This window comes from Tamandua tetradactyla, chromosome 3, assembly GCF_023851605.1.
Source record: "Tamandua tetradactyla isolate mTamTet1 chromosome 3, mTamTet1.pri, whole genome shotgun sequence".
Lineage (NCBI taxonomy): Eukaryota > Metazoa > Chordata > Mammalia > Pilosa > Myrmecophagidae > Tamandua > Tamandua tetradactyla.
The window spans coordinates 155,099,787-155,121,195 of NC_135329.1; the positions used below are offsets into that span (position 1 = coordinate 155,099,787).

The 21,409-nt window shown below is 36.1% G+C and overlaps 1 protein-coding gene across 13 annotated transcripts in view; it reads right to left on the reverse strand.

Moving 5' to 3' along the window:
* The window catches only part of PDE1A (phosphodiesterase 1A), a 371,779-nt gene that overhangs the window by 259,126 nt on the left and 91,244 nt on the right, over positions 1-21,409 (reverse strand). Inside the window, exon 1 of one of the 13 annotated variants that reach the window (XR_013172925.1) lies at positions 11,730-12,183. The exons of the other annotated variants lie outside the window; for them this stretch is intronic. The gene's annotated coding sequence lies outside the window, so the exon portion shown is untranslated. Of the gene's footprint in view, positions 1-11,729; positions 12,184-21,409 lie in introns of those variants that run through there. 13 annotated transcript variants of the gene reach the window in all.

Genomic DNA, 21,409 nt, shown 5'->3' on the forward strand with positions numbered 1-21,409 from the left:
TCAGTGTCAACAAGGTCTTTCTACCCCTCCTCTTTACCTCTTCTGGAGACAGTACTTTACGTAACAGGTTGTGTTCTTAAAATTCCTAGTAAATGCATTATATGTGGCATGTCAAATACATGTTTGTACTGTCAATACAAGGAAATCATCTGACCCAGAGAACACATAATAATTTAGCTTTTCTCTCCCCATCTCTAAAAAAAGAAAAAAATCTTCATGTAAGTCATTGCTATTTAATAATTCTAAATAGCCAAAAAAATCATTTAAAACGTGATCCATATCACTTCTTGGCTTGTGAGAATGGCTTATACAGCAGGGCAGGATCCCACGGCTGGCCTGGCATTGGCATTAAGATGTTCTAAAATTGTCTGTTATGAAGGTGCCATCTGTAATGGCAAGCCACATTAAATCTGCTTGTTCTTGATGTCAGGTCTTCTAAAAGTTGCTGTGACCCCTTGAGACTCAATTTGTTCACCTATGAAAGGGGAATATCCATAGTTTCTTTTCTAATGAACAAATGGTATAATGGTTATAAAAACAATTAAAACTCTTGATATGAGATTCTACTTCTTCAAGCGTAAGCCACAACTATTCAAAATGATTTTATTTGCAGATTTTGAACCGTCTCCTTTTCACTAAGTGTGAATTTATGGGCAAGGCTACAAAATTTGCTTCAGTATGATATGAAGGAAAAGGCGCAAGAGCTAGGTACAATGCTGCCAGATTTGTGTATACAGTGACACCTGGGTGTGATAATCCACACAGAACTCCCATCTGTTATTTCTTAATTTATCTTCAGCTGTTTCAATAATGTGACATTGTTCATAATTTATTATCTTTTCAAAATATTTCTTCTTCCTTTTTTAAAAACTCACACCATTCTAGTTATATAATACATCATTCTCTCACTGAACAACTTTGTTTGTCTAGCTTCTCTAAGAGGAGATGTAATGTGTTAAGTACAGAGAATCTTCTTGAGGTCAGACTGTCAGGCAATGTAAACAAAAAAAATAATAATAATCAGAGGAAGAGAAAGGATAAACTGAAGCAGTGAATTTCAGAAAAAATAAAGGAGGCATATTTTGGGGAAATTTCAGAGAATGAAAATATGTTCCTTGGTGTACTAATTTCTGGAGATTTTAATAAGCATTATGCAGAAATAGATTATGTTTTGGGAAATACTGGGGTAAACAAACTTAAATTTTGCTGCAAACATTCTAATATGTTCTGCAAATCTCTAAGAAGGGCATGAGTGTGCCAGGCAGCATTTTCCAAACTTCTGTGATGCTTTGAGAGTATCTCAGGGGAATGGCGTTCTGAGATAGAATAGCATTTGCTGAGCTCAGGATTTTCTGTCATCACACTTATCAGCTTTAACATCAGACCCTGTGGGTGGAGCACAGCCATCTGTATGTCACTGGTCAGGTGGAACTGGGTTACTCAGCTACCTGTTATTCCAAATCTGGAGAAAGGTTTTCTCTTTTTGCCTTTCCTTTTTTCTTGTTCTCTCTCCCTTTTCCTTCTTTCTTCTTTTCTCTCTCATCCTGTCTTCCCTCGCTTTCTTTTTTCTTTCCCTCTCTTTTTTATTCACAAAATAAATGCATTAAGCTCCTAATTCTCTAGCTCTAACCAAATTTTCAGCTCCATATTCCTGTATGGTAGATTCTCAGCTCTTTACTCTCCAGAGATCCTATCTATTCCCGAAACTTCCCCAAGTTCTTCTTGCGCTTCCATATCTCCATGCCTTTGTTCATGCTAGGCCATCTTCCTGATGGCCCTTTTTCTCTTTCTCCACTTGATAGCCATGACCTTATGTACCCTTCAGTATTCACCCTCAAGTGTTTCCTCTCCAAAATCTCCTAACACCCCAATAGGAATAAAACACTTCTCTCTCCTGACATTGCACTTCATGTATACTTCTCTTAAGGATGATAGCTCTCAAATTCGGCTGTATATTAGATACACCACAGGAGCTTTAAAAAATACTGACTCCTGGACTGTGCCCAAGAATTTTGATAGCATAGGTATGAGACTTAACCTAGACATTGGAATTTTTAAAAGTTCCCCAGGGACACACAACCAAGGTTGAGAACCATTGATTTAGGGCTCGTGGTAGTTTTTTTCCATACTTTATAGACCTATATCCTAAGAAAGGACTTAAGATTTTTCAGAGAAGAAACTTGGCCCTTTTCATATTCATAGGTCCCCAGGATCAGCAGGGTTTCTTGAATGAATAAAATAAAGATCTTGGCTTATAGTCCTAATGATGTTGCTGATCTTATTAAAAGGTTTTCCAAATTATTCTGCTATACCATTCCTATTTGTATTTGTATTACATCATTAAGGAAAGTAGTTACCAAATCTACCTATGAAAAAACATGAACTGGAGACCATTAGAGCTACATCAAAGATTTCTACCCCCAGACCTCCTGAAACAGATTTCTAAGGTTATGGCTCCAAAAGGTGTTGCTGTTGCTTTGTGAGCTGTCATTCTAATGTAGATACTAAACAGATTCATTTTCAGAATCAACAATTTATAATTTGTGGCTCTAATGAAAATGTTTATTCATTATAGTAATGTTCAGTACTGTTTTAATCTGTCAAAGCTGCCAAAACGCAACACACTAGAGATGGACTGGCTTTTAATAAAAGGGGATTCATTTGGTTAAAAACTTTTAGTTTTTCAGAGGAAAGGCAGCTAGCTTTCATCTGAGGTTCTCTCTTACACGGGAAAGCACCGGGTGATGCTGTTAGCCTTCTCTCTTGGCTTCTGGGTTCCAACAGCTTTCCCCAGAGTGATTCCTTTCTGCATCTCCAAATGTCTGAGCTGAAATGCAAGGGCTGAATGGGGTATGCTGAGTGAGGTATGCTGAGCTGCATGGGCTGTACTGCATTGAGCTCTCTTATGACCTCTCCCTTTTAAGACTCCAGCTAATTACATTCAACATCACTTATTGTGGAGGACCTTCCCTTAGCTGACTACAGAGGCACATGCTAATGATTCAAGACCACAGTAACAGAACTAGGTACCATCACCTGGTCAAACTGACACTTGAACCTAACTATCATAGGTATTGTTTTCCTTTTCTGGGGGTGGATGGTTGGGTTCAGTACAGACAACATTTTCACAAATTAATGCCATAAAGAACAAATAATTTTTATAAGACAATGGATACAACTCCCAAGAGAATTCACATAATGATGTCACCCAAAGATAATTCAAATGCATATGGAAGCTTTATTCTATTACTATTTCCAATGACTCCTTTTCATGTCATAGTTTTGATGGAATTGGAATTGAATTGCACCAAAGTACATTATTAATTATATACAGCTTCTATTAAAATAATTAATTTCCTCAGGTTTGTTAGCATGGCATTTGGTGGAAATTAATCATCCAAGAAGAACTGGGAAAATGTGGACGGTCATCATGGGTATAATCGCTTATGTGTTAAGTGATTAGGTGAAGCTTTTTCCCAGACCAGGAATCGCAGGCACACTGGTATTCTGCAGGCAGGTGAGCCACGTTTGACCCATGGGCATCACACAATAGTCCTCTGTACCTCACTGTTCTGTTAATATATCTTTTCCTATCCTCACGGGTCACTCCAACAACTTTAACAACATGAAATAAATTTCCAAATTATGTGCTACCTCTTCAATGGCTGCATAAACTATTGATGAGATAAAGGAATGTTTTGGGGAGATTTCATCACAGCAACAGCTGATACAGTCATCTTCAGTATTTGAAGGGCTATTCTATTAGAGACAGAGTCTAAATCCTTCTTGTTCCAAATCCACTAAGAGAGAGAACTGTAAAACAAGGTGGTCATGGTAGGGAGACAGATTTCAATTTAAGAAACTACTTTCTAATGAGTCACAGTTGTTCAAAGGTGGGATGGGCCACAGGCTCTGAGTCCCTGATACTGGAATAATTCAAAACAACATTAATGCATTTTATGTATTAAACAAATGTTTATTTACTCTTCTGTTCATTTAATGTTATAAAATTAAATATGGTTTATCAGTACAGATGTGTTATAGAATACACTCTTTAACTAGGGTTAGAGACAAGAATCAAATATCCGTTTCCCAAGTAATTCTCTTGAATGTAGCTACCAGAATTCATAGCCAAACTGTACTAGCCATCATTCCTTCTGAAAATGGAGAGATGACCAGTGTGAGGACCTAATAAAACAAATTACTCATTAGATTACTTATTTATTTCAAGAGTCACCAGCTAGCATTACACAGCTGGACTTTGTTTAGTCTGTCAGTGTTTTTAAAAATGTGACTCCAGATGCCATCATTTTCCCATCGACTTCAGTTCCCAACACATCCTACTTTACAAAGTTGCAGCATTGATGGGTCCCTTTTGGCATTTAAATTTGACAACTAGATATATGCTTACTTATGAAATACCCTGAACCAAAACTTACAGAAATACAGAATAATTCCAATATTGATTCTAGCCTCAAGAATCTTACAATTTTGTAGGAGAGTTGATCCACATAAGAAATTATAACAGAATGAAAAATTGATACATGCAGCAAGAGATGCAGTTAAAATGCCATAGGCTCTCAGAGTTGAGGAACAATTGGATGCAGCTAGGTCAAGCAGCAAATGATTAATTAGTGGGCGCAGAGATTAGCAGGAGCCTCATTTTCTCTTTGCCAAGGTATTATCACTGGAATAGATATAAGTATTTGGAAAATATGTTAGAGAGGATCTCTAATGAACAAATGCTCCTAGCTTCTCACATTTCCTTACTTGCACTCAAATTTTAATTTAATTATATAATTTAAAATTGACCTAGCAGAATTTTCTTCTCCTTTCTCAATCAGGACACCCAACATTGCCACGTTTGTGCATTCAAGACAGTCTTACTGTTTTTCATTACTATCGGTCTTTAAACATTTTTTCCAAGCTCTCTGACTCTTAATTAATTATTACTATTTTAAAAGCTAAAGGGATGGGTTTTATGATCAAAGTCCATAATTTTCAATATACATAAACAATTGGTTAATATGTAAATACCTATTTTGCTTTAATAAAAAAAACTCTTCCCAAAATAATCCTGAGATTTTAAAGTCTAAAGCTTCTAAAATGTTAAAGATGGGCAGCTTGAGTCAGAACTGACATCTCTCCATAGCAAAAGCACAGTGTGATGGAGCAGGCTTGGGATGTTAGAAAGATAAATCTGGAAGCATTACCATCTGTTCTTTCAAGTGCACTGCAACTTTGACCCACAGTTTTTCAGCAGCTCCAGTTCAGGAAATGTTGGATTTTCCTCAATTAGAGCTCATGTCCTAGCGGCCGTAATCAAATACATAAATAAACTGAAGCTTTCCCATGAGAACTAACTGTCAAAATTATATTATGTCCAGTCACAGAACTGAAGAGACTGAGTTTATAAATACTGTAGACTGTTTTAACCTTATTCCATCTCTACAAACCTACAGGTCATTTTTAAAACAAGCATCCACCAGCATCACTATTTTTTACATTACCTTGAACCAAATACTATGTGTGTCAGGCTGATTATTTATAAAACCATAATATTATCCCCAATATATCATTATACCTGCATAATTGTAATCTTCCTTATTTCAAACATTCCAGATTTTGAAGAGCCACTATAAATCACACCAAAGTCCAAGACAAATGCAAGTTATTACCAAGCTGTTATAAGATTTGTATAACTCCTGAGCAAAAGATACATACATGTTTTAATCTGCCCCTTTTTCCTGAATCCATAAACAAAATTGTTAATTGTTGATTTAATACCTCCTCATAGACTTTCTCTGAAGATTAAATATATAACTTACCTAAAAATAAAGTTTCAATAAACAATAGTTATTACTATTCATTTACTACTTACTGCTAAAGATAATAGTAATAATTTTATTGGAGGTAATTTAACATTGTGTTTACTGTTGTCAAAATAGTACCAGAGAGTATAAATTATTTACTGGCTGCTGTTAAAACCCACAACAAATTACTTTTATCTGTTTGTGCTGACTACTAACAAAATAGAGGTATTTTTATCACCACCGAAAAAAAAAAGACAATGATGTCTGATCATTTAAACAATAAAAATTGCCACTTTACATTCAAATGTATTCTTTGTTTTTTTGCTTTGTTCTTGTAATCTTCTTTAAAGATCAGCTGATTTCTGCTTCTTGCTCAGTAAGTCATACAACAACTGCTGACCATGAATAATAATTCTGACCTAGACAATTAGGTCAGAATTAAGTCTAAGGTTAAAACATTTAAGTTCGTTGCCTGAAATCTGTTTTCTGGATGCATTTTTCACTTTCATAGGAAGAGGGAAAGTCCTAAATATAATTTTATTTGGTTGTTTTACTTAATCATCATTTACAAAAAAATAATCACTGACATTTAATAAAACAAAACCCTTAAACTAAACTTTTAGTGGCTATGTCAACTTACAGGTAAATTCTTCCTTTCCCTCCCAACCCCCAATAAATGAATCCACAACCACTTTCAACTTTAGAGCTAAAAATTAGTTAAGAATCTTCATAAATATAGAATTATACATTTATTTCATATTCAATTTATACAGAGCTTTTCCATTGAGGAAACGAATTACATTAAAAAAGAAGGGTTGTTTAATATACAACTTCAGCAACTCATTTAATTTTTTTCTATGTGATCTCTTTTCCCTCCAGTGACTGTGTACTAATTTATTTTTCTCTCTATGGGTGAGAGGAAGGTTTAAATAAGGCTTAAATCAAAGAGTATTATAATACTTAAATATTTGTGAGATAAAAATTCTAACATCCAACAATGTATTTGAATTTCTTCAAACCTTAAATTGACTACATTTTATATTATTTGTTCAAGTGTTTTACTGTTACCAAGAGACTATGAAAAATGAACCTGAAACATTTTAATAATTTAATTCTACTTGGACCTGTGGCCCAGAAAATCACAGTAAATTGGCAAAGTTGTTCAGGCTTTATACCTCATTAATGTGCAAAAATGTAAAATGCATTGCACCCTTGCAGGTCAGCAAATTCTGGTTTAGCTTTGACACAATGCTAATACACTTAGCTTAAATGTGGGAATGCATAAAAATTATTACATATCAATGGCTGGTGATTTTAAATATCTTTAAATCATAACTAACACCTTATGATACTCCTCTATAAAGGACAGATCACAAATGTTGAAATTAGAATTCAGACATAGCAATAGGTTACCAATCATTTCTACTAGCTTCACAAACAAAATTAGGATCTGCCTTTTTGCTTCCTTAGGTGCTCTTACATCATCCTAGTGCTTTCTACATCTCTATGTGAATAGAATATGCCTGCCAAAAACACGTTCCGAATTCCTCTACTAACAGATACTTGTAAAAATAAAACTTTTGAACACATACAAAAATAAGAAACTGCGTGTTCTTAAATTCTGTGAAGATCCCAAAAAGCTTTATTATTTAGTCTTGGTCCTGGAAGCCATTTGACTAGTCTCAGCTCCTGGATGCATAGACCAGTTCTCCTTTCTATAATCCATGAAGAACCATTTGCGCGATTTTGTTTATGGATTTCTACTGCTGCTTCTAATGGAAAATCACCACAAAAGTAATGTATCCACTTTTGAATCATGAAAGAGTTTCAAAAAGCTGCCAGTTCCAAAGAACACTAAAAAGGGCTTAATATATAAAAACTGTTTAAATTAATTAATTTTATTTCTTACCTATTTCGATTTGAAGGCATAAATAGAAAAAGGTGTACAAGAAATGGAAGTTGACAAAACCAAATATCAAATCAAGTTGAAGGAGATTATTATAAAAAAAACCCAGAAATGAACACTTTGTGGCCCTGAATTTCATTAGAAATACGTTTACTTAAACAACGTTATTGAAGAAACAAGTTTTTCTTGGTATCAAAGTTTAAGGGTGCCTTAACATGTGAGAATTTGGAAAGATTACTAAGCAATGAGCATGCGATAGACGGAAATGTCTTCAGCAATTGTTCTGCCAAGTTTATACGGTACATTGTTTGAATATATGTACCATGCCTTGATGAAAGGCATGTGTTAATATTAAAGCATATATTGATGAATCTATTTCCATCAAGAGATAACTATTATGATGAAGGTAAACAACTCGCTGCTATTACAGGAAACTAGTTTGGGAAGGCTGAAAAGAAGGTTTATCAGTAGGATAGCTCTGATATCAAGTGGAGACTGACATCTTAGATTTAAACATCTACGTAATTTGACCTATAAGTTGTTGGGTGACAAGACAATGCTCACTGTTTTTGAGTGAAAAAAAATGTCAGCATACTTTTCCATTATAGTGTTTCTTTCCTGTAAAATTGTAGTACCTGAAGTGTTTGCTCCTGAGTGGAAGGAGCATGTTTTATCAAAAGGAGCCTGAACGGAAGAGTGTCTGAAGACAGGACTGCCAAGTATGTTTAGGATTCACCATTTGTTTATGTTCATGAATGAAGGTTCTCAGGGACCCCTAAATTCCACATAATGCGAGTGAAAGAGAGAAAATAGACTCTGGCCTCGACCAGAAAAGAAACTTTGCTTTTGCTTCCCACCTCACAGACCTGGCATGAAAATATCTGTATAAAATTCCCAAGGAAGATTTTTTAAAAATAGGTTGGATACCTAGCTCTGTGAAATGATTTAAGAATCACTATTTTAGTGGACAAAGACATTCTTGGGGACAGAATCTAAGTAATAATTTAGTTATATTTCTCCCAGTCCCCTCCAATACCTTAGCCAGCTATGAAGAGAAGATTTCAATGTCTGCCATATACTCCAAAATCTCTCAACTAAGTTTCTACACTCATTGGACCACTTTCACTTTCTGAAACTTAGGAGGATTATTTTGATGGAATATTGATGTTAATTCAGTCTCAGAAATTGAAGTTGAAAAGAAAATTCTTGTTCTCAGCTTCCTTAGAACATTTAGGTGTCAGAATTAGGTGTTACTGAAATCTGTCTCTTCTACTATAATCTCCCAGTGGCTACTCCTTTCTGGCACCCATCATCTGCCATGTACTATATTAGGTGATATGTCATATAAGAGCATAGGTAGGATGTTTTTCATGTCTCAACTCCCAAATGTCCAAACACAGTATCTGGACACTTGTAGTCATCAGACAGTATGAGATCAAATGAATTGAAAATATAAGTTCAATTGTAGGAGACGGTGGCCTCTATATTGAAATTTGGAAGCCTGTTACTACATCTGATGTTTCCACACACACACAAAACTTTCAAGACTGCTCTATCTTAGTGCTTGAAATTTTAAATGAATTATTTATGAACAGCCAAGATATTATTTTCACAAAATTTCAGATAAAGTATAAATGGGACATATGGAACACGTTAGTGCAAAGTTGCTGATCAAATGGATTGAGAACCAGTGTTCAAGGCCCCTGATGGAGTGTGTGTGTGTGTGTGCAAGCAAGTGCGTATTAACAGCGGAAGGCTCTGGAACATGGGTCTCTGGCTAGAAAGGGCATCCCTGATGATGTTTCAATATGAAACGCTGGATAACCAAGGAACAGCTTAAGGGGACAGGGCACTCAGGAAAGGTGGCTGACAAAGAAAACGAAGTGGAGCATGGGATAGGGGCCAAAGTTGTCAAAAGTAAGTTTAAACTACTTCTCTGAATGTCCCAAAGCACAACTAGCTCTAAGGAAGTTCATGCTGTATCTTCTGAAACATCAGCCCAAACCTTTCTCTGAGGAGTTATGCCTAGTTATTTTAATTCTTCAAGATACACTCTACCTCCATTTTTCCTCATCAAAATCATCCTTTCTCAAAAGCAAAGCCAGATGTCAATGTGCCAGTTGACCAATTAGTCCCACTCCACACCAGGACTTACACTATTTTCAGGCAGGGAACCATTTCTATACTTGCTTGAAACAACTGAGTGAGTGAAATATTTCATATGACCTTTTTGATAGCTGCATTTTCTCTTTTACATCCCCAGGATCATGAAGCAGTCATTTGAAGCTACCAAATGCTATTCAAGGTATTTGGATGAGGAATTTCCACTTCCATAAAGGATCTGTCCTTTATATTTTTTTTAAAAAAGGAATAGAAGTGCAGTTGAGGAGCAATGCACCTGCGAGTAGCACTTAAGCCTAATTTATCGGGGGGATGAGGATTTGGCAGAGACCAGTGGTGAAGGGCCACCTCGCTCAATCCCAGGAGCGCCTCAGTCAGGTAAGACACTAAAGGTGGAGACAAAATGGATCTGATTTCATCCGGAATAACCCTGCCTCCTTGCACTACTGTAGGTGTCCTCTTAGGAAGATGCCAGGCGGGGTGAAGTTTGGAATCATATGTCCAACTTTCATGCCTTTTTGAAGTAGCATAGACAATGGGGAGAAAATAGAGATTAACCATACATGGTTGGATCAACTTTGGGGACATATGAAGGATAAATACGCATTTGGGGTTTTGTTGTTGTTACTACAACCATTATTGCATGAAAATTACAAATACATATTTAAGTAGATATGTGCAAACATGGATTTAAAGATATTTAAAGAAGGTTTTAAAGCAAGATTGGTCTAGCATTTTATTTTAAGCATTACAAAAGGATATTGTTGCAATCAATAATACTACAGTAGTGCTTCACTGATGAATAAAAATGGCCATATTTTTATAATTATACCCCTTGAGGCCCACTTTTATTATGCAACAATAGAATGCCAGGAATTTCATCCAAAAACTTCTGTTCTCCTGTAACTAATTCTAGATCAACAACCAATGGCTGCAATTTGACGCTAACATTTGGTATTGTGCCCTGTAATATCACAGCTATGTTTAAATAATATTTTATTATTATTTAATTTTATATTAATATATTATATATGTAATTATATAATATTATATAAATGTGATATTAAATAATATTTGGGAGAAAACAGAAATATACTATATAATTTACTTTTTTTTAAAGAAAATCTGTTCTAAGAGGCAGAAATTGTGTTGATTTTCTAGCTAACTTAAAATTCATAATTTCAAATTCTGAATTATAAGGCACATAATAGTTAACTTTAAAGAATCAGGAGTTAAAGAATCAAAGAAGAAATTTCTACTTCCTTGGAGAAAAAACATCCTTCCAATGAAAATAAAACTTTAGCTCAATCCATTTTACTGTATCTACATTTTGCCTGGCCACAAATTCCACCCCAGTGTCAATCCACAGATTCCAGTAGTGTATAAATTTTCTTCTATTGCCCTATTCTTTCCTTAACTGCTGTTCTGGCTGCAAAATGTGCACTCTAGTATGGTAGCTATTAAATTCAAATGTATCTCTCTATGCATTATTTCAAAAAGGTGTAGCATTCATAACACTAAACACTGCCTCCTGAGTGTAATCAATTCAAAGAACCAAGAACAGTGTTTCCCATTTAGAGGGCTATGCAACCATCGAAAACAGTTAGAGATTGCATAATGCTTCAAAAGTTTTTCCAGCGCTATGTCATTTATGCTTTTGAATAGCTAAGATGTTTTTAAAATACATTTTCAAGAGTTGATAACAGCTTAAGTACTGAATTTTAGAGAAGAGAAAAATAAAAAGGACCCCTTCAGTACGAAGTCAAACTTTCGGCACACACTCGATTGCTTTGCTGCAGTTTACTGCCAGAATTCTCAAGTTTAGGATGAAGAAGAGAAACTAATGTTCCTAACACTCCAGCAGCCACCTGGGATATAGCATTACTTACCTAAAGATAGGTCTTTGGAGATATTTCTTCCTGATAGTGACATAGTCATCCATTTAAAGGTGAAGTTTTAAATTCTTCCTAGAAACCACTCCAGAAAATCCAGGGAGGAAACGTGGGAGCTTATCCTGGTCTATTGTGCTGCAAGGAGCCCAGAAGGAAAAAAGACTTTCCTTTCTCTTTTTGGGTGCTGGGAGAACACTTCCCTGCTCTCTGCCAGCTGAGCAGTGTGTCCATAGAGGCCACATGAGATAGGCACGTCGGGGTACTCCCCCACAGAGCTGGGTGTGCAAAACCACCAGAAGTCACGTTGATCCAGGCAGAAGTGCACGGGACCCTTGGAGACAGAACAAAACACACAGAAAACTTCCTACCCCAAGTGTCACCCAGGTAGGAGCTCCCTAAGTTATTGCAGCCATGAGAGCACTCTTTCCACATGCTGGTCAAGTTTGGAAAGGTTAAGTCCCTCCCTGTCTTTAAAATATGCTGCTCTGAGGCTCAACATTTTTCTTCAAAATAAAAGTTGTGCAGCTGGTTCAGCAGTCCCATGTGAGTACCCTCTGAAAGTTTGTTCTGTTAAAATAAGAACTGCATACAAAATAATGAAGAAAGATGGGCTCAGCCTGCATGGCCGGCTCTCCTTAGAGCAATTATAATTATTTTATAATCTGGCTTTCATTCACACTGAAGTGTGGAGACGACTCATCATTTCTGGCACTCATAACCTAATAACCTACACTTGGCTGAAGTTGAAGATACCATTTCCAACTGATGAAGTCCACGAAGCCAGTCAGAGCTACGAAAATTAGTAAAACAAATATTGCTCAATCCTATAGATGACACTGTACCCAAATTGGTTTTCCAGCTGGGAGGGGAAACTGCAAAAGAAAGAGAAGAAAATACATGCACACACACACGTCTGAGTGTCCGAGTTTTTTGTATTATGCAATCAATTTTTTTTTACTTACAGCAATAAAAGAAAGACAAGCATTTTTAAGAGAGTGTATGGATGGCTAAAAAATAGATGACATTAAAAATGGTTTCATTTTGAAGACTTAAACTTACACTGCAGAAAATTTTGTTCTAGTTCCAGATCAGACTTTCTTGGATCTGAATCACTAACAGAATGCCTATTATCACTACTGTCATTATTTCCTTTCAAAGCATAATTAAAACATTTAATTGACTTACAGATTCAATGCAATCCCAGTCAAAATTCCAGCAACCTACTTTGCAGAAATGGAAAAACCAATTAACAAATTTATTTGGAAAGGTAAGGGGTTCCAAATAGCCAAAAACATCTTGAAAAAGGAGAACAAAGTTGGAGGACTCACATTTCTGGCTTTACAGCATAGTACAAAGCAACAGTGGTCAAAACAGCATGTTATTGGCATAGAAATGGATATATTAACCAATGAATCAAATTGAGAGTTCAGAAATCTCACATCTATGGTCAACTGATTTTTGACATGGCTGCCTAGTCCACCCAACTAAGACAAAACAGTCTCTTCAACAAATGGTGTTAGGAAAACTGGACATCCATTGCAAAAGAATGAAAGAAGAAGCTTAGCTTACTGAAATGTATCAAAGACCTAAATATAAGAGTTAGGACCATAAAACTCCTAGAACAAAATGTAAGGAAGCAGCTCCAAGATCTAGTGGTAAGACTTTATATCCAAAGCAGAAGCAATGAAAGAAAAAATAGGTATGTGGGACCTAAAAACTTTTGTGCTTCAAAGGATTTTGTCAAAAAAGTGAAAAGACAGCCTACTCAATGGGAAAAAAATGTTTGGAAATCATATATCTGATAAAGGTTTAATATCCAGAATATATAAAGAAATCCTACAATTCAACAGTAAAAAGACAAACAACCTAATTTTAAAAATGGGCAAAAGACTTGAATAGGCATTTTTCCAAAGAGGAAATACAGGTAACTAAAAAGTACATGAAAAGATGTTCAACATCATTAGCTATTAGGGAAATGTGAATCAAAACCGCAACGAGGTGCCATTTCACACCTACTAGAATGCCTACTATTAAAAAAAACAAAACAGAAAACAGAAAGTGTTGGAGAGGATGTGGAGAAATAGAAACACTTATTTATTGCTGGTGAGAATGTAAAATGTTGCAGCCGCTGCAGAAGATAGTTTGGCAGTTCTTCAGGAAGCTAAGAATAGAATTGCCATATGATCTGGCAACCCCACTACTTGGTATATACTCAGAGAACTGAAAGCAAGGATGCCAACAGAAACTTGCACACCAATGTTCATAGTGGCATTATTCATAATTGCCAGAAACGAAAGCAACCCAAGTGTGTCCATCAACTGAAGAACTGATAAACAATCTGTAGTGTTTACATACAATGGAATATTACTCAGTTGTAAGAGGGAACAAAGTTCTAATGATGCAACAGCATAATGCACCTTAAAGACATTATAGTCAATGAAATAGGCCAGACACAAAAGGACATATATTTTAAGAGATCTATAATATGAACTAATTATAATAAGCAAACTTACAGACTTAGAGTCTAGAATACGGATCACCAGGAGATAGAATGAGGGCAAAGAATGGGGAGCTGATACTTAATCCATGTAGAATTTCTATTTAGGTTGATTGCAAATGCTTGGAAATGGATGGCGGTGATGGTAGCGCATTATTGTGAGTGTAATTAGCAGCACTAAATTACTCATGCAAATGCTGGTGAAGGGAAAGTTTAGGACGTGTATGTCACTGTATAAAATGTGATTGTATAATACAGTGAACCCTGTTCTGGATGATGATTGTGGTTAATAGTACAGATATAAGAGTGTTATTTCATGAACTGAAACAAATGTGCATCATTATTACAAAGTGTTATAATAGAGTGATATATGGGGAAAAGATACACCTAATGCAAACTATGGACTATAGTTAACAGTAATGTTTTAATAGTCTATCAATTGTAACAATGGAAGTGTCAAAACATGCAATGGAGGAAGGATTATGTAGTACTCTGACAGCCCAAACTCTGAAAATGAATGCATCTGCTGATTATCAGGTTGCCACACAAGTATAGTAAAAAAAATCAGTCTTGAGATGACGTGTGTTCTTTATTTTTTAACACAATGCCAAGTTACATATGTAAGTGAATTTTGAACTCAGGAGGAAGGGAAAGGGCATGTCAGAAAGAACAGATTGGATGGCAACTTCAACCATCGTTATATACATACATAATATTTTGAATTAAAAAAAATAGAACTGCCTCTTTCAATCTTGCCTGTTCACCTTTCCCCGAGGTTAGAGCTAGCCCTATCTATGATTACAGTACAGTTCATATACCTGAATTCCAGATCAGTTTTTCTCAATCTTTTTCTGATGTATCTCCTATGAAAGATGAAATATGAACATGCAATGCATTCTCAGAAAAGTACCTAGACCACAATAAACCCAAGAAAAAGTGAGAAATGTGCATTAAATACAGACACTGCCATACTTTCATTTGTCATAGCTGTAAATATTGCTTCAGTAAAGTAAAGCACCACTTGGTCAACTACACTTTGAGTCAAGTGGCAGCGTGTGAACTATTCCTAATGGACTAACCACAACACTGTCCCTTCTCCATGAGGTGGGGGGGAGGGGGGAGAAGAGGGGAGGGTGGGGGGGAGGGGAGGGAAGGGGGTGGGGAGAATGGCATAAAAGTGTGTGGGATGAAAACATTTTAAATATAACAAATCTGACCTATCCTTTCAGGGTACATCATTCACAATTTCAGTTACTTACCCATTTTTTATACTAGCTTTCTTGCTACAAGTTTCATGACTGATGAAGATGCTTAATATACTACTAGATGGTAAGAGCTGATATTTGAACTCAGATGTCTCATTTGACCATAGGCTTTTACCCTCTAGTGGATATGTTGTCATCTTGGGGACCACTATTTAAACACCCTATTTAAATTTCATTACATTGCTCACTGCGTTCCTAATAGTTATAAGAGCCAGTCCTTAGCTTCCAAAGGCCTGCTGACACCAAGGTGACCTTAACAAGCAAAGTGATTAATATTTTTTACTAAGATCTAAATGGAAGCTCTGTTCCTAGACTAACATTAAGGAACATATATTTAAATCCCAACTCTAGCACAGATTTTCTCTTCAACTCCCTGCACGTCACTTTCCTTGTAAGTCAAACTAAGAGGTCAGGCCCGATGACCTTAAGATACTTTCTAGCTCTGAACTTCTATGACTTTATAACTGATCTATGATAAAATGTCAAGTTATTTAAGTTTAGCATCCAATCAAGAATAAACTTTGAAGTCATTTTTAGCTTATCTTAACCAAAAGTTCATATGTATCACCAGAATACTTTTCATCCCCATTATTGCATGATTAAAAAAATAAAATGTACCATTACTTAGATGTGAAAATAAATTGCAGCATCTTTATTTTTCTAATTAATCTGTTTGGTTTTTCTTATAGTTTCAACTTGGAGCTACTCTCGCTAGAATGTAAATTCCGAGAGGGCAGAGATTAGTGTCTGCCGTGCTCCCTGGGCAGGGTATATAGGAGGCACTCAATGGTTATTTACCGAATAAGTGAATACATGAACAAAGTGATAATTAATGCTATTTCATCATTTTGCAGAAATATTCTCTTTCTAAGAGCTCAGTTTTATCCTAGTAAGTGCTCAGTCTTTCCTTTTTGCCTCTGCTATTGTTTTTCTTTAAGGAGGCTTTGGGTTTATAGGGAATTGGCTTTCCATGACCTTATGGTGGCAGGAAAGAAGTGGCCTCAGACTCAAGACTGCTGGTCCCTGCCTTTTTGGGAGGCTTCTGGTCACTACAACAATGTCTCCTATCTCTCAGGTCAATTGGTTCCCAGCAGACATCTACTGCCGAAATCTGTCATTTGTCTGTTCAACTGGCTCAGTCTGGGAAACATGGTCATTTCCTGCTGTTCCAACCCAATCTTTGCCTTTGCTAATACTATAAGACCCTCTAAATTTCAGCCACATCTTCCATCTAGATCTCTACCGAGACAGTCAACCAGTGACCACTGTTTTGGACCTGCTGACCCCTTGCCATGGTGGGCCATGGAGGGTTCACGGCAAATCCACTGGCCCTATCTCAGCTGACTTTGCATTCCTTATAGGGCAGGCAGGACTCTGTGGGCCCTCCAGCCTCCGTAGGCATGGAGGGAGGCTTGGGATTGGCCACACCACACATCAATTAATTAACATACTATAATTTTTCACTCTGTCATAGCTAACTTAATAACTCATGGAAAAATCCTCTCTGATTTAGCTTATCTCCTTCAACCAAACATGCTGCCCACCCTGGAATTGCAGCTCCAAGGTAAAAGGTCAAACGACCTTAGCTGACCACTTGCGTAGACACTTTCTATCTGCCTCCTGTTTTCCACACCCAGCAGGCCAGAAGAGGTGTGCTTTTTCCATATCATATAGAAGAAAACTCTCTGATTTTATGTCCAGAGGTCCCTCTATCCAATATCTTTTATTTGACACAGAGTACTAACGAACAAAGTTCAAGCCTAGGAGCCTGGATCAGATGTGTTAGGGAAGGAATCTGGAAACCCCTTTTTTGTAGGAACAGGAACAAAGCATGGCTTTCAAGACTGTTACCTTCTGGGGACTCAAGAGTTCCATTTAGATATTGAAAGCTGGGTTTCTGATTTGTCCTTACTTTCATCTATAATAACATTATTTCCACTCCCCATCCCTTAATGAGGCAGAAGGATTGATGCCTCAGGTTGACTGGGAAAAGGTCATATTCACTAAAATGGAAGAGAGAAAAGCATGGAATTGCCATTCCTTTAAGAATCTTTCTTATTAATTTCAATGGGTTCTCAGTGAGTACACTATACCATGAGATTAAACTTATGCCTGATCTGGGCTCCACCTACCTGCACCACCTATCTCACCAGACTGACTCTTGGCTCACTCCCCACCAGTCACATACCTCTATTCCCTTGAACACTCCAAGCTCTTTGTCTCTTTTGCACATATTGTTCCCTCTGCCTGAAATGTTCTTCCCTTCATTTCAGTTGCACTGTTACCTCCTCATATTGGTGACCTCTCTGACCATTCATCTGAATTTCATATACCTATAGCATTGTTCTTTGGCTCCTTCCTTGCTCTGTCCATGATCTCTGTAATTATTTGTTCACTTATTCATTTGTCCAATGAACGAATAAACCCCTTCTGCAGGATCCAGTAGCTAAGGAAAAGCTCAGAAACATACAGCTGTTCCTGACTACCTTAAAAATAAACCTGGTCAAGTTATAAAGAAATATATTTTTCCCCAAATATATAAGACCCAGAAAATAGACTATCTCTGACTTCCTGCAATGCTTCAAAACATTTTCTAATACTTATGCATGTATTTCATGTTGAAATATTTGTAATTATACTTCTTTAAATCAGGAACTCAATGCATCTGAGAACAAATATAAGGGGAATATTAAAATTGACAATACATCTGAGAATCACTTCGAAAATGGTTTTCAACTTGACCCAGAATGTCTTTTACCTTAGAAGGAAAAAGCAGATGTAAACTCTGTTAATAATGTTTAACTAGATTCTCTTGACTGGTATGTCAGAGAAGATTTATTGGCCACTTATTCAATAATAAAATATATCAGAATTATTTTCTTAAACTAACTAATAAGACAGGCGTATAGCTTCAAGACAACAAGGAAAAGATATCCCTCAAATTGTTTAACTCCCCAGCATTGCACACCCTTTTGAGAGGGCCTTTCTGCTTCACAAAGTGGGAGAAATTCCTGTTTGCCATTGAAGTGTAGAAGCAGGTCAGTTAAAGTTTGATTGGCTCCAATTAGCACTCCCACAAGTTCTGACAGGCTTTAGTGCTGGCAGTCAAACTTTCTTTGAATGATTATGACAATCTGTGAAACCATCAATAACAACAACAAAGGAAATCATTTAAAAGAGATTCTCATAGCCAAACACCCACTGCTCAGTATATAATCAAGCAGCATATAAATCTACTATAAAAGGAAATGACTTTTGCAGAGTGGATAATTAAATGAACATTATACAAAGCGGCCTCCTTAATATAAGGTTCCCTTTGAGTCAGAAGACAGAAAGAGATGGTTGAACAGGAGCTTGAAGAATGAATATTTAGCAAGCAGGCTGAGGAGAACAGCAAGTAGAGTGCTTCATCAGACTCAAGTGTCACACGATAGCACAATTTTTAGGGGGCACATTGTAAATGCAACAGTGTGTGTGGTTCATCCATATTAGCCTGCAGAGCTATAGAGGCTCACGCCATCACATAAAAAGAAAGGCTGTAATCAGGGAAATAATTGATGTGATATCACAGTTTAAAAGCATGTGATTCATATGTTCCCATCATATTTCCCACATATACCAAAAAGATTCTTATTTACAAATCCTTTGTCAGTGATAAGTTACCCAAAGGTAGTTGTTTGCTGAAAATCATTCAATTTTTCTGCAGCTCTGAAATTCATCACTAACTCATTAACTTTGCTTCAGTACTAGGTCATCATTACCAACTTTCCTACATATTTCAAGCTTGGTTTCAAGTTGTCTCTAAATTCAATTAGTATTTTTTTTTAAAGTCAGCCTTGAGCTTCCAGTAATGCCATGAATAAATGTGCAAAAGTACAACCAAGAAATGAATCGAATCAATGTCAGTAAATGGAAAATTCCTAAATAGTGACCTGTTTACTTCTCTAAGCCTTTAGAATTACACAGCAATAGAGACAATCGTGACTCACACTGACTGTGAATAGAAGCAGTCACTGAGGTTGCCAAGCTTTGCATGGTATGTGTGCTAGGGTCCGTGTCAATAATCCAAATGCATCTTTCTCAAATAACAATGTTATCAGCGGAGAAAATAAATACAGATCATATATATTTGTATCCTCACATCCATTTGTTTCTCAAAAAAATGATCCCAGCTTCAGATTTTCTCTTTATTTCTGCTCTTTTGCCTAGTCATGTCCATTGTAATGATCTATCATTGCCAACCACATCCCTGGAATTACTAATTTTTCATATCAATATATCATGCCTATCTATTGTTTCATGACATGATGGTTACCAAATATTTATTTGTATATTTATTTAATTAAACTCTAAATTCACATTGCATACAGGATTTAAACAGGGCAATGATCATATTTCCCCATCTTAACATTGAACATATAGTGTAATGTATTGTCTGATAAATGGTCCAATGCCAGTTTAGATAATGGAACTCAAGCCTATTTTTGATATTCTGCATCTTTATTATTATTTTGATATTCTGCATCTTTATTATGTATTATTATTATGAACCTTCATCCTGCTCTTTGATCTTGAAAATTTTCAATCTTCCCTCATCTGCTGTTTTTACCATCTGATCCAAAGAAATTGTGTAAACTGAAGAGAACTGACATATATTTATCAATCAATTACTGTGTGGGGGGCACTATACTTCAAATGCGTTATTTCAGTGACTCTTACATAATATGCCTAGAAGGTAGACTCTCTTACTTTCATTTCATACTCAAGGAAATTGAAGTTCAGACAAGTACATAACTTGCCAAAGACTGTACTATAACTTACATGTTATAGTAATAAGACTTGAATCCAATTATATCTGATGCCACCATTTTTGTCCTTACCAATAAATTTTACTGTCTTCAAAATTTTGATTCTTAGTTTTAACAGCATCTTTAGAGAAAAATGCATCTTGGCCAACTACATCTTTAAAACCAGAGTTTTCTGACAATTTGAATTAGGTTGCATTCTAGCAGCAATTCAGATTTTATTTCAACAGAGACACATTACACATAATTTGGTTTGGCTCAGTCTCACAATTTAAGCCTCACATGGGTTTATAGATATGAAAATAGATATAGATAGATATAAAATTTGTGAATCAAGAAAAGCCAAAGACTAAATATTTGGAGACATTAAATTTAAACTTGACCATTTGATTGCTTCAAGATCTTCACAGAATAAAAGGGGGATAGACAAACAAATTTCTGATTTAAAAAAATCACTAAGAAACTCCAGGAAAAAAAAAATTCAAGTCTGAGAAATGCATAGATGAAATTGTGGTTCTATCCCCAACATACAGAATGCCTCTCTCATGGAGAGAAAAGAAAATGATGGTGAGGTATGTGTCTGCAATGCACTTTTCTCTTTAGAGCCATGTCCACACCAACCCAAATCATAAAAAATTCATTAGCTAAAATCTGTCTTTTTTCAAAACCAAACCTGAGATGGCTTCACTTTCATCAGAAGTGATGGATTGGCTCCATTCAAAGACTCAGAAAGCTCAGAGTTGCCTATGAGCAACTCAGAGTTTACCTACTCCCTACATTCCATGAAAAGTGTAATATTAATACTGCTGACATATACTGAGCACATATTATATACCATACATGCTCAGGATTCTGCCAAGCCTACTACACTGAATTTTCCCAGTGATAACTTAGGGTAGGAATTATTATCCCTATTTTAGAGATAGCCAATATTGCACTTCTGGGACTGGCAATACAAGGATTTAAATCTTGGGCTGCCTTCCCTCACAGCCCATGCTTTTAACTACCAGTGCATTCCATATTCAAGGGCATTCAGTATGATTCACTTGGGTTCTTTTTCTCTGTTTCTCACAGTCATTTTATATTTTCATCTTTCCTTTGTCCTTTTTG